This window comes from Piliocolobus tephrosceles, unplaced genomic scaffold, assembly GCF_002776525.5.
Source record: "Piliocolobus tephrosceles isolate RC106 unplaced genomic scaffold, ASM277652v3 unscaffolded_41, whole genome shotgun sequence".
In the NCBI taxonomy this organism is placed as follows: Eukaryota; Metazoa; Chordata; class Mammalia; order Primates; family Cercopithecidae; genus Piliocolobus; species Piliocolobus tephrosceles.
In genome coordinates this window covers 282069-296387 of record NW_022325420.1, presented here as the reverse complement: position 1 = coordinate 296387, position 14319 = coordinate 282069, and the positions used below count along the sequence as shown (strand labels likewise).

General features: G+C 37.1%; 1 protein-coding gene and 1 non-coding gene across 10 annotated transcripts in view; one reads left to right on the top strand and one right to left on the bottom strand.

Annotated features, from left to right (window-relative positions):
• The window catches only part of LOC111550158 (cadherin-like and PC-esterase domain-containing protein 1), a 304071-nt gene that overhangs the window by 97914 nt on the left and 191838 nt on the right, over positions 1–14319 (bottom strand). The gene's annotated exons all lie outside the window — the stretch shown is intronic.
• LOC113224836 lies at positions 6257–6363 on the top strand. The gene has a single exon (XR_003309443.1). It is a non-coding gene; the product is annotated as a U6 spliceosomal RNA (small nuclear RNA).

Genomic DNA, 14319 nt, shown 5'->3' with positions numbered 1-14319 from the left:
TTCTTGGGGTATCTGGATAGAAAAGTACATTTTCTAGAGTTTGTTCCCTACGCTCTTGTTCTTGACCTTCCCATCTGATGTGCACCTCCTCCTACCTTGTATCTCAGATATGATTTTCTCAAAAATCTAGAGATTGATCTATTAAAGGCAGAAACACCCACACATGTTACAGTGAAGGTAGGTTTTTGTTAGCTTTTGACGTGTGATTATCTGCTTTGCCCTATCTAACCTTCTCTTCACTGCTCTATCCTCTTTTGATTTGCCTTTAATGTGGATATTCTTCTGTGAATGACTCTGAAGTTGAATGTCTGAGAGGAGCTGAGAGGCCCTTCACTGCTACGATGACACTACTGCTCTCATTGTCATTTCCTCATTGACCTTAACTTCTTGGTATGATTTGTTTCTCTTCTTGGGCTAGAGAAGTTCCTTTCTCTTTAAGTTCCCCACTTTGCACTGGTCTGTATTGAACTTTCTGCTTCATTCAATTCAACAAATATTTACTGATAGTTGTGCCTGGTCCAATGTGGTATAAAAATATAAATAAGACTTTTTTATAAAAAACTTAAAAACTTGTGGGGAGACAGCCAAGTGCAGAGCAAGCCAAATATTGTAATAAATTCTGCTGTACACACTTGAGAAGAATTAACTGAAGGTACACCTGCATTCCAAAAAAGGCTCCCAGGACCTCTCCATTTTGCCTTTTTCCTATTTCCAAATTCCTACATCACTTATTTGAGGCTTAAATCAGCATTTTCCACAGTATATTCCTTGTAACACTAGGCCCAAGAGATGCTCTATGCAAAAACAATTTCACGACCAATTGAGAATAGGAAATGTATACACATTCTCCTCTTGGAAGTCCGCGTATGCGTCAACACACCTGAGGTTTTCATCAGCAGAGAGGCTGAAGAAAAATTCTTTTTTTTTTTTTAATTAAGGAGAACACAAAATAAATAAAAATAAAAATGAAAATTACTATGATGATTATTATTTTCTTTTATTGTACTTTAAGTTCTAGGGCTAACCCAGAAGTCTCTGATCTTATATCCTTGCACACCACTTTTTACATAATACTTTATAGGAAAAGTGATGTTTCTCTGGCCATACTCTTGGAAACATTGCCCTAATTAATTCATTAAATGAGGAATATGATAATGTTATGGAAATCTTACATGGATGCACCTTTATCATCATATAAAACCTTTCATACCAGGTGGCTTTTTAAATGCCTAGAATTGTGCTGCCCAATACGGTAGTAATGAGCCACATGTGACTACTGAGCGCTTGAAACACAGCCAGCCTCAGACGAGATGCACTGTTAACTGTACAATACACACCAGGTTCAGAAGACAAAATAAAAAAAGAATGTGCACTATCTCACTAGTAATTTTTATATTGATTATATCTTGAAACATAATATTTTGGATATATTTGGTCCAATAACATATTATTTAAATTAACTTCACCTCTTTCTTTTTACTTTTTTAAAAAATGTGGCTATTGGAAAATTTAAAATTACGTATGTGGTTCACACTATCTTTCCATTGGCTGACACTGACTTAGAAAATAGAAACTTTTTTCTATATTTGTATTTTTCTTTTTCTTCTTCCTTTTTTTTTTTTGAGATGAAGTCTTGCTCTGTTGCCAGGCTGGAGTGCAGTGGTGTGATCCTGGATCACTGCAACCTCCACCTCCCGGGTTCAAGCGATTCTCTCACCTCAGCCTCCCAAGTAGCTGGGACTACAGGCGCGCATCACCACGCCCAGCTAATTTTGTATTCTTAGTAGAGATGGGTTTCGCCATGCTGGCCAGAACAGTCTAGATCTCTTGATCTCGTGATCCGCTCACCTCAGCCTCCCAAAGTGCTGGGATTACAGGCGTGAGCCACCATGCTCGGCCCTATATTTGTATTTTTCTGTAGCACACAGAAAGATCATATACCCAATGAAAATATTTTCAACATTATTGACTGAATTATTACGGTTGGGAAAGCCAGCGAGTTGAATCTTATTCTCCAAGGTGTTCACACTCTTACTCATTATTATACCCCATGTGTGGACTGTCCCTACTGTCCATTCACTACTTCAGCCTATAAATCATAGAGAACTACTCCTGGCAATGATGTGCTTCTACTGATGGTCTAAGACCTCTTGTTATGTTCTTCTTAGCTCCGCAATTACAACTGCTAAAATGCACTTGTAATTCCTATTTCGAAGCAATCATTCTGATGCCATTTCTGTGAATTTCAATAGTTTTTGGCACTTATAGACTGTAGAGTTATTCCCTGGCATTGAATTTAATTTGCCAAAGGCATCATCATTGTTTCTCGTGACGTAAAATACCACCCCTTTGTGGGCAGGGGAAAAAAGCAGAAGTTAAAATCCCTACTATTATCACATTTGCTTCAGAGGAATCTTCCCAGGTTTGAAGGTCCATGTAACAGGTTCAGAAATAACTGATAGAGACAGTGTATTCAGTTACTGATAGGAATAAAACTTAAAATAAAATCACATGCTTTGATAGGTCATGCCATATCTGTGATATCATTATGCCAGCACGTGGAATCTTGTAACCACCTGGATCTACAGCTACATGAAGGGCTTTGAGTTAGCTGCATTTCATATGAGCAGCAGAGAAGGCTCTGGCACAGTGAATTTCAGAGAGTAATAAGAAGACAACCCCAGTGGCAGCTGATATGAAAGTTGCAGTGAGAAGAAAATAAGCAGGATTGGGCAGCACTCCGTTAAGCATGAGTCAGGGAAAAAAAAAAAAAAAATAAGGAACAACACCATAGCAAATAAACTGCAGATGCTTCCAATCAGGCAAAAGTGTGCTTGCTCCACTCACACTTGCCATCTGGGGAAAACTACAACGAAAATGGATCTGATTTACTCATCTTTCACACAGAAACATAGCATGTGCCCAAGAAACCATACCGAATGTAACTATCAAAAATGAGCTTTTATCTAAGAAGCTATAAAAAGGCATCAAAAAAGGTGTGTACTCATGACACTCAGAAGCTTGTATTTGAATAATAAAGCCTTCTTATTTTGTCAGTTTGGTTCAATAACACGTTTTGAGATTGTCTAGTTTATAAATGCCAAGGTATAAGATACTGAGTGATTTTTTCCTAAACAATAAACTCTGCTGACACTACCTTGTCTTTTGCATAATAACTGCTACCTCAACACTATTTTCTGACTTTTTATTGAAATCTTATTCTAAACACATGTCAGTCTTTCTCTATTGCAATCTAACCACACATTGTTATTAGACTTAAACTTTGAAACATATTTCTGAACATATCTCCCCAATAGTAAAAAAAAAAAAAAAAAAAAATCAATGATTTACCATTGGCATTAAACAAAAGTCACACTTCCTAGTCTGATTCTTAGGTTTACAGTTTGGTTTCATCTACTAGCTTGACCTTACCATCCATAATCAACTTTGTATACTCCCCAGATTAGGGGGTTTGGACAGCTTGCTTTGCTACTCTTGTACTGCCAGGCTCAGCTTCCATCTCTGCACATCCAGCTCCTACTCAAAGTTCATGGTTCAAGTCAGTTCCATGGCTCTCTCAATAACTAGAATTCTACGGCCTCTGCCCTCAGCATTTTTCTAAGCATTCTTCTACTGTTACCTCTATTAAGCACATACACGCGCGCATACACACACAAAACACACCCATGTGCACACACTCAACTGTAGCAATTATTCTGCCTGAATCAAATCCTAGCTTTGCCCATTACTAGCTGTTTAACATGGGGCATTACTTAACCTCCCTGTGCCTTAGTTTCCTCAAGTATGTAAAGGATAATCATAGGACTTACTTCTAAAGGTTGTTGTGGGTAATAAATGAGTTTCTGTAAAGTGTTGAGAACAGTGCTTGATGTATAGTTTGCCCTTTGTAAGTAATTCGGTGTTATCCATAGCATCAGTCACAGTAAAGGTATTAGTGGTACTGTTGTTATTTTTGTATCCCTGGAAGTACTTTCATGTGATCTTATGTATTGCTCATGATCAACAAACATTTATAGAGTAAAGCAGTAAGTAAATGAGCATAAAGTAATACATTTTAAAATGAGAGTCAATACACTAATTTGCTATTACTTTTAAAACCTGCTTTAGGAATGCTCTCCTAATAGTACCAGGACTGATTGGGTACTCTCTAGAAAAAAAAAAAAAAGATTATTTTTAAGGAATAACTAAAGTAAAAACAAAGCTCTACTAACTGGAAACTTGTGGATTAGCTACTTTATGAAAATGCATTATTTTAGTGTGCAATTCTGGAGAAGTAAACATTGATCAACATTTATATTTGATATCCTTAACTTTAATAAAAATGCACAAAACGAAAATTGAGTTCAGTCCAGTAATGACAACCAAATGGTGTTTTTTTTCAACTTTCCAGACTGACTTTATGCCCATTATCTCATTAAAGTTCTTTTGCTCTAATGAGCTAGACTTGTGGGAAAAGGTTTAAAAATAAAGCTGAAAAAAAGGGAAACTTTAGTGTGATCTAAAATTCGGTCTCATCTATTCTCTATCAGCGCACAGTAGCATGGGGAACTGAAGAAACACTCTTCAGCCTTTGAAAATCAACGTGCGTTTCATAGAGAGCTGCTGCCTTTCAGTCATAGCATTTTCCCTGCTGTCTTACAACTACGTCCTGCACTAACTTTTACATGTCCCCAGACTCCTATTTAATTCTCACAGCTGGGAGACAGGACTAAGTCCAGCCAAATCTGTTTTCCTAGAGTGCCTACAAATCTGCCCTTTCATAATTTATTTTCTCTACTATAATGGTCTCTAACTAAGCTCTAATAGATTTTGCCACACAGTTGGGGCTTTAATCAGAGAAGAAAGTTTTATGGGTTTATTAATCATGCTCTTTTTCAAAAGCTGCTGATTAAGCATTTGCCTGACGGTTGCGAGCAGTCAGAAGGTACAATGGAGGCTGTTTGCTTACGGAGTAGCGGCCTGCAGGTAGCTCTCTCACAGGGCCCACAACAGACTGCATATAGCTAGTGCCAACTGAGCAGACTGAAGTTTCAACTCCCCCCAGCTCCTAGCAACAGATCGTTCTCAGCAATCTTCTCCCCACCATTTTATTCACCAGGGCTATTCCAGCAGCCAATAGCAAAATTCCTTCCTGCTCTCCACATCCCAAAGCAGCTAAATTATTTCTGAAAACTGAATGACATGCTTGGCAAAGAATGTATTCCACCCTGAGGCGCTACTTACAACAAGGTTTTCTTTGGCCTACTCAAGCAGCAGACCCACTAAACACCATCTCCCCCTGCCTTCTAGGAAAGCAGCAACCTAAGCCACATAGTCCCTTCATGTGTTATAGTCAAGGCACCAAGTAACAGCCAAACAACACAACAAGGCTTCCTGGACTCAAGAAAACCCCTATTTCTCCAAGGCCAATTTACAGCACACTCATAGAAATACAATTCAGACCAAACACCAACCAACTTTGAGGTTTTGTTAGAAATCAAGACACCAGGAAAAAGTAGCAAGAAGTGTTTTTGAAAGAAAAATTAACTTATGTTTATTGAATTTTTTACACTGAAGATAAATGTTTTCTTCAAGATGCATATCTATCTGGAAATCCTTCACATTTTTTACATATGTGTGGAAATTTCCCTATTCCCTTAGTGGTTATTACCAAGTAGAGAAGAGTGAAAATATCCTTGAGGTGAATTCAGTAATGATTGGCCCATGACTCGTCTAAACTTTTCTACATTTGGTTCCAGAGCAAACATTTAAAGCAGTACTTCATATTCTCAACCTAGCATAGTGTGTTAGATGTACTTCTCCTTTGACTTCAAATGATCAGATTTCTAAAATTAAATTTTTGCTGGAATTATCAATATTATCTATGTTGATACATCTGTAATCACTAGAAAATGAGCAGTTCTTTGTTTCAATATGTGTTTTTGTATAATGAAAGGTGATTTAAAATGATAGTAATTAAACCATGGAAAGAATAAAGCAAAATATTTTTAAATTGTCTTTTGTTTTTTCAAAATTAAGCTGTTAACTCTACACAAAGATTTCCTCGGTTAATGTTATAGATATCTGTGTAGATATTTTATCATGTCTCTTAAAGGTCTGAGATCTTACATGTTTCTATTTGTATCTCCTCTTTTGAAAGAATTAACAGACTAGTAAACAAAACAGGAGACTTTAGTATGGTACTTTATACATTGTAGTATACTAAGCAAGAAAATCATAATATCAAAAACTAATGGTGCTCGCTTCACCAACACATATACTAAAATTGGAATGATACAGAGAAGATTAACACAGCCCCTGTGTAAGGATGACATGCAAATTCAAGAAGCGTTCCAAATTTTTAAAACAGAAAATTTAGCCTGGCATGGTGGAACAAGCCTGTAGTCCCAGCTTCTCAGGAGGCTGAGGCAAGAGGATCACCTGAGCCCTGAAGGCTGAGGCTGCAGTGAATGGTGAAAGCACCACTGCACTTCATCCTGGGCAATGGAGTGAGACCCTGTCTCAAAACAGAAAAACAAAAACCAAACAACTAATGAAAGAAAGGGATGTTTTTAAAAACAGATCATATTAGCTCTCTCTAACGAATTTATAAAAATTAAAAACTTATTTTATGAGACATTAGAAAGTCCCAATACACACATTTGAATTCATTTCTGTCCTTCACATCATATTACATTTTTAAATAAGCAATGAGACGTACTGAGCTAAAAAGCTTGACAGATTTAACAGAAAACCAAAACCCCAAACCATACACCTGGTAAATGAAATAATCCTCAGTTACAGTCTTGATATGTTGAGATCATATATGCTCTGCTTCAATCACCTGAAAAAATGGTAAAATAAATCTATAGTTTGGTCCATGTTAATTAAATTATATTTAATCACCATTATCCAGGTAGTGCCATGAACACTTTTTACTGCTATCATTTCAAAATATATTATAGGCCGAGTATGGTGGCTCGTGCCAGTAATCCCAGCACTTTGGGAGGCCAAGGCAGGTGGATCACTTGAGATCAGGAGTTTGAGACCAGCCTGGCCAATATGGTGAAACCCTGTCTCTACTAAAATAAATACAAAAATTAGCTGGGCATGGTGGCGGCACCTGTAGTCCCAGCTACTTGGGAGGTTGAGGCAGGAGAATTGCTTGAACCCAGGAGGCAGAGGTTGCAGTAAGCCGAGATAGACCACTGTAGTATAGCCTGGGCAACAGAGCACATCTCTCCCTGTATATATAGATATACAGAGAGAGAGAGGGTCAGTGCTTGCTCATCCGTGTTAATAGAGGCCATGACTGTACAGATAAATGAAGTCTACAGATGTTAATTTCTAACTCTTATTTCATTATATACATATAGGAAAATACTTCCAATTTATTTCTGAGATTTTCTATCGGGCATGTCTTAATCCTGTACCTGAGTTTTACAGGAGATATGAAGCAGTAGAAATTTGACATAAATCAGAAGTAAGATTAAATCTTAACTACCACTAACCCTGGGCAAGTTACTAGCCTTTTAAAACTTTAAGTTCCTCCTCTGTAGAGTTAACAACGCTTACATAGTGGGGTTATTGAAAGGCTATGCACCTACTAACACATAGTAGTTGCTCAGAAATGACAACTTCCCTCATTTTCCTACTTTTCTTCCGCCCTTCATTTGCTTCTGGCCCACTCTTTAGAATCTTGGCGGATACCACGTCATTGCTGAAATTTTCAGATAATCCATGAGAAGAAGCAATTAAAGGAGAAATTGAATTAATGTGATTTTGATTTTATTAGTTGCAGCAACCCAATAGGAACTTTGACACAAAAGAAAGAAAAGCTTTTACATCTACTAAAGAAGCCTAAAAGGTATTAGGGTACTATAAATGGTTTATTTTTTCAACTAAAGTAACCCAGATTGTTCACATTTTCCGTCATTTAGCTTGGTATCTTTAATAAATGTTGGCCAGTCTAACAGTGCTCACATTTCACTTTTGGTTTCTTCTCTTTTAATTTTTTCATCAAACATTTGTTCATATGCATTGTAAAAACAAACAGAAATTAACCATAGCAATGGCTAAAATATAAACCACAAATTTGACTGAGTCAGTAGAGGTTTTTCTGGGTAACCCCAAAATTCCATGTCTCTGTGTATTTCAGTCCCTTTGTCAACTTATTACATGATAAATGAAACAGATCAGAAGAACAGAGTAAAAATTAATCCATCTTAAGAGTTCTATATGCTCTTGGTCAGATCCCTGATCCAAAAGGAAACCTGATCTAGGTTTTGAAAGCACTTTGGTGTCCCAGAATGATTTTACTTGATCAAGTTCCCAGAAAATACATGGTTCAGCCTGATGACAAATTGTCAGAAAATCAGTGGGAAAGTGCTCTGCTTCTCCTCAACGAAAACATAAAAATCATATCTATTTTGTTTGTCTTAAAATTTTGATATAAGAGTCTTCTCTTTGTCATCAGGCATGAATATTTTTATTTATTTTACAGTATGTGTTTTGTATTCAAGTGCATAAATGACTAAAAGATAGTTTTTTCCAAAAATTCCCTCTATCTTTTTGTTCTTTGTATATTCTCTTGACTTCTAAATAACTATTGGTCTGCTTTACCCCTCAAAGCCTGACCTGTAGTTATTCAAGTTTGAACATAAGGTGCCAAACATTTTGTTCATCATATTAAGCTATGTGTTGGGTACAAAGAACAACTTAAGGTTAGTTCTGCTACTCAAGGGATGTCCTGCTTGATTCTAGAGAGCACAGACACTAAGCGACATGTACAGTCATGCATATCATCCATCTTATAGATTGTATATTTCTTCCAAAATATTTGGAACCAGAGTGTTTTGGACTGCAGATGTTTTTAGATTTTGGAATATTTGCAGTAAATATTTACCGGTTGAACAGCCCTAATCCAAGAATCTGAACTCCAAAATGCTCCAGTGAGTGTTCTTTTGAACCCCATGTCAGTACTCAAAAAGTTTTGAATTTTGGAGCAGTTCAGATACTGGATTTTCAGATTAGGTATACTCAAACTCTATATGCACACATGCCTTGTAGGAAAGGATGAGGGGAAATGGTGAAAGAATAAGATGACCCAAGAAAAAGCCAATTGTATTTAGGAAACAGCCAGTGGGCATAGTAGTTAATAGTTGCAGATTCAAATATAATGTCAAAGCTTCACAGATTTCCCCTCTCCAATTTCATTACTTTCCACTTCGGGTCTCCAATTTACTCATAATGCCAGAAATGGGATCACTGCACAAGATATTTTCAATGTATTTGTAAGGTCTACTTATATCACTTATTGTCAAGGAAGTGTTCTGGTTTACTGCCATCTAGATAAGAGATCAAACAACACTCTGATTAAAATGAAATATTTATTGTGGACCTAACTGTAGTGCCAGTTTGTTGGTAAGCCAGGGAAATAATGTTGAAGGAAAGTTCAAAAACTGAATTGTTCAAATAATAGCATTTCCTCTTTTTCTTTCTACCATCTTTCTCAATTTCTGTGATGAGCTCACCAATTAAAAATACATTTTGATCAAGGTCTGAAACTGATATACCTCTCAGAGTTTTGGACCCAAAATTACGAAAAAGAACCACAGAGGCATGCAACCAATAACCACCCAAATTTAAGTGAATTAGAACTTTTCTGTTTTGCCACGCTAGTCCGAAAGCCACAGGCATTCCACCACCCCAGAAGGATCGGGAGAGGTGATGGAGAGAATGAAAAATGAACGCAGATTGTACATAATTGTGCTGTCACATTCTTATTTCAATGGCCATAGAAAGAACCCCAAGTTTCAATTCAAAGACCTCCCTAGCAAAAATAATATTCTTCTCCTCAGCCTGCCTTGTACTGGTCCTTCAAAATCATCTCAGATGTCACTTCCTCCAAGAAGTCTTCTCTGATATGCTTAATTGCAGACTGCAGGGTGTAGACTTACGGTATCCTTTGCTCACCAGGTCATGAATTTCCCTATAAATCTGCAAACTATTTGTTAAACTTTAAAAACGTTATCTTTTTCTATGCTCGGTGTTTTTTGAAGAGTTTGGATTGCAGTTTATATTCTAAAAGGTGGCAAAAACCATGAATCAAATAGTTCTTTTACTTTTTTCCCCCAAGCACCTATCCTTTAATATTTTGGAACATTTTCCTCATTCCATTAATTCTCTATTTTGCTATAACCACATGGCCTTTACCTCCAAGCAACCTTGGCATTTATAGGCTAAAGGAACAATACTATAACAGCCAAGACTGGCCAGACAGGCTTTAAAACTCAGCACTGACTGTGGGATGGGGAAAATCTGATTTGTGTGTGTATGACTTTTGTAAAATAATTTGTAACTTAACTTAGATGACTTCACTAGGATTTAATAAAATCCTGTCATCACATTCAGGTTTCAGATTTTATATGTTTGCTAAATGTGGAAGAATAATCCAGAGCTGGTTTCATTTCTTCAGAGTTTGAGAGACTGCATTATTTGAAAGAGAAGTTTTTGATGGTCAAAAAAATGATATATGTTTCTCTGATACTGGAAAATAAAAGTAGATAAAAGAAAAGTATTTTCTTAAAATTATTTATTTATTTATTTTCTAGTTTTCCTGAGTCTAGGAAAACATTGCCTCTCTAATTTTACTACAGTTAGAACTGAAATTAGTTCCTGAAAATAATATTTGGCACTAGGGGCAGTTTAGTGTCTGGAACACATAGGTCTGGAAGTGAGAAAAGCTCGGTCTCATCCAGCTTAAAATATTCAGACATACCTTTTTAAAAACTAAATCGGATAATGCCATGCCTGTTCTCAAAATCACCCAATCCCTCTGACCCTTGTCCAATAAAATCTAGTCCTTTTTTTTGTTTTTTTTTGAGACAGAGTCTCGCTCTGTTGCCCAGGCTGGAGTACAGTGGTGCTATTTCGGCTCACTGCAACCTCCTCCCACCAGGTTCAAGCGATTCTTCTGTCTCAGCTTCCTGAGTAGGTGAGACTACAGACACACACCACCATGCCCAGCTAATTTTTATTTTACTAGAGACAGGGTTTCACCATATTGATCAGGCTGGTCTCGAACTCCTGACCTTATGATCTGCCCGCTTTGGCCTCCCAAAGTGCTGGGATTACAAGCGTGAGCCACTGCGCCTGGCCTAAAATCTAGTCTTTAGCATAGTTTGCAAGGTGTTTCATGATCTGTCTCCATTGCCCAACCTTTCTGCACCCATCTCATTGTTTTTTTTTCTCTGCTATCTCACTATTTGCCAGAGTCACAATGCCCGCTCTACTCACTGTTTCTCAAATCACCAGCATGTGCCCACCCCAGAGCTTTTGCACTCACTGTTGTTCTGCCTAGGATGTGCTTGTATCAGATAGCTGAAAGGCTTCCCTTCTCACTTCATTCAGGTCTCTGCACAAATGCCACCTCATCAAATGGGCTTCCCTCACCACTATTACAATAGTGCCCCTTCTCATTCTCTGTCTTTTTATCTTGTTTGATTTTTTTTCAGAGCACTTATCATTATGTGGCATATTGTATATTTACTTGTTAAAATTATTTAACTGTTTCTTCAATCCTAATGTAAATTTCACAAAAGCAGAGATTTTTGTCTTTTTTTGTTTGCTGCCGAGTTGTTGTTCACTGTTGTTGCCTGGTGTCTATAATAATACCTGACACTCAGTAGGCACTCAGTAAATACTTATTGCAAGAATTTATATCTGTGGAATGAATAAACAAATCTTTGTATCCATTTCCTAAATTGATACAGAGTTAAGATGATAAAGTAGGCAATAAATGCAAATTATATATTTAAAGAAACCTCTTAAGAAAGTAGAATAAGAGTATGGCTAAAATCACTGTCATTTCCTTTCCAAAAATTGTGATGACTTTAAAAATCACCTATGGGCAAATTCTTTATTTTTCATAAATTGAGAGGCATCATGGTTAAATTAAGTTTTCTAACAAACCTGATATGGCTTGGCTCTGTGTCCCCACCCAAATCTCATGTTGAATTGTAATACTCAAGGTTGGGGCAGGGACCTGGTGGGAGGGGAGTGAATCATGGGGGTGGATTTCCCCCTTGCTGCTCTCATGATAGTGGGTTCTCATGAGAACTGATGTGTGGCACTTCCTCCTTCGCTCTTTCTCACTCCTGTTGCCACGTGAAGATGTTCTTCCTTCCCCTTCTCCTTCCGCCATGACTGTAAGTACATTTAGGCTTTCCAGCTGTGTTTCCTGCACAGCCTGCAGCACTGTCAGTCAATTAAACTTCTTTTCTTCATAGATTACCTAGTTTCAGGTAGTTCTTTATAGCAGTGGGAGAATGGATTAATACGCCTTCATTGATTTTACAGGACTTCTTCATACTGGCTTCAAAGTATCCTTCATCTTCATAAATGAAGAGAGCTATCTTGGAGCAAGGAAGATGTTGGAAATAAAGGTAGAATGGAACACCATTATGTGAAAATATGTCTGAAGGACTCAGAAATGCCCAGATCCTATGATACAAGGCATAGTCGCTACTCTGTTAGCAGCTCCTGAGATAATTAGACAAGAGATGATGACAAATGGGAAGCAAGGTTACTGTTGCCCAGGCTTGTGTCTTTGCCTCAGTTTTCTTTAGTAGTAAACCTGGCAGAGTCAAATACTCATGTGCAAGGAGCATTACCTCCCTTACCCAAGCTCAAATCCCAGTCTTCTCTCCTCTTTACAACTTCTTGCCAATGACATAATGGCATATCTGAGCCTCAATCACTTGAGATGAGAAGGATTTTTCTGTCCTTATCTTAAGTCTATTTCTCAGCGAAATTCCCATATTTTACCACTACTCCCATTCCTTCTCGGCTTTGCCATGCTACACTTTCCTGATTTTCTTTCTTGTCCTTACTCCTCCATTTAAGTTTTCTTTTCTGATTCTACCCTTTCCCCATCTCTAAATGTTATGATCCTCAAGGCTCAGTTTTGGAATCTTTTAGTTTTTCTCCTCACAATCTGTCTCTAGGATGTGTCATTCATTCCCACAAATGTATTTATTTTTAATGTTTTATTTGTAGAAAAGTTCAAACAAAACAAAAATAGATTAAATTTAGATTCAGTGACTATAGTAAACAATAACTGAATTGTACATTTTAAAATAGTGTAATTTCGTTGTTTGTGATTCAAAGGATAAATACTTGAAGGGCTAGATACCCCCTTCTCCATTATGTATATATATATGTACACACACACACATACACACACACACACATACTAAGTACTCATAGAATAAAACAATAATAAATTTGGATTCAACCTCCATATTCAACAATTATCAACATATGGTCAACCTTATTTCATCTAAACTTCTGCTCCCTGATTTCTTCTCACTGGGTATTGTAAAGTCATTTCCAGATATTGTATCATTTCATCTATAAATGCTTTGATACATATTTCTAAAAGACAAACACTATTTTATATAACCAAAATACCAATCCAATTTAGAAAAATTAATAGTGACTTAATAGAAGCAAATATCCAGTGTTTAAATTACTCTTATTGTTTATGTTTTTAAACAATTGATTTGTTTGAATTGTGAGCCTGACAAAACGTGAATATTACATTTATTTAGGAAGTCCTGTGAACTTCCTCATTGCGTCATATCAAGAAGCACATAATGTTTGGTTGCATAATCTGTAAAATAAAATAAAGTCTATGTTTCCCAACTTTATGGCCACATTGTAAAATGGGGTGAGAGGGCACCAAGACCTGAAAAGCCAGCTCATCCCTTTGTCCCTGCAGGTTAGTAGAGATTTTATAATTATGGGTTGCAAAAGTATACTTTGTTTTGCTTCTTAACTCTTCTATCACTTGCAAGTAATTTTCTCTATTAAATTAACGCTGTTTGAAAGACTTAAGAGTGTTTACTGCTCTTGTGTGTTTACTGCTCTTGGCTGAACTGCTTGATGCAGACAAGATCACACGTTTAATTTGGGAGATTATGAGGCTGAGGTGCCTTTAGATGCAATGAACACAAAACCTAACACTTCTGCCATTACCTACAAAGCACATGTGATCTGCCCCCATCTACCTGTCCATCGTCTTCATATATCAACCTCTCCCTTATTCAACCACGCTTACCACACTGGTCTTTCCGTTTTGTTTTTGTTTTCAAAAGTGCTAAGCTCTTTCTTGCCACAAACCTTTGAACCAGCAGTTTTCTATACCTGGGATTTTCTTACCTCAGCCTTTCTCAAAACTGGCTTCCTCTTGGTTAAAATATACCCTTCACTGTGAGATGTCCTCTGACAATCCTACCGACCTACTGGGCTCCTTAC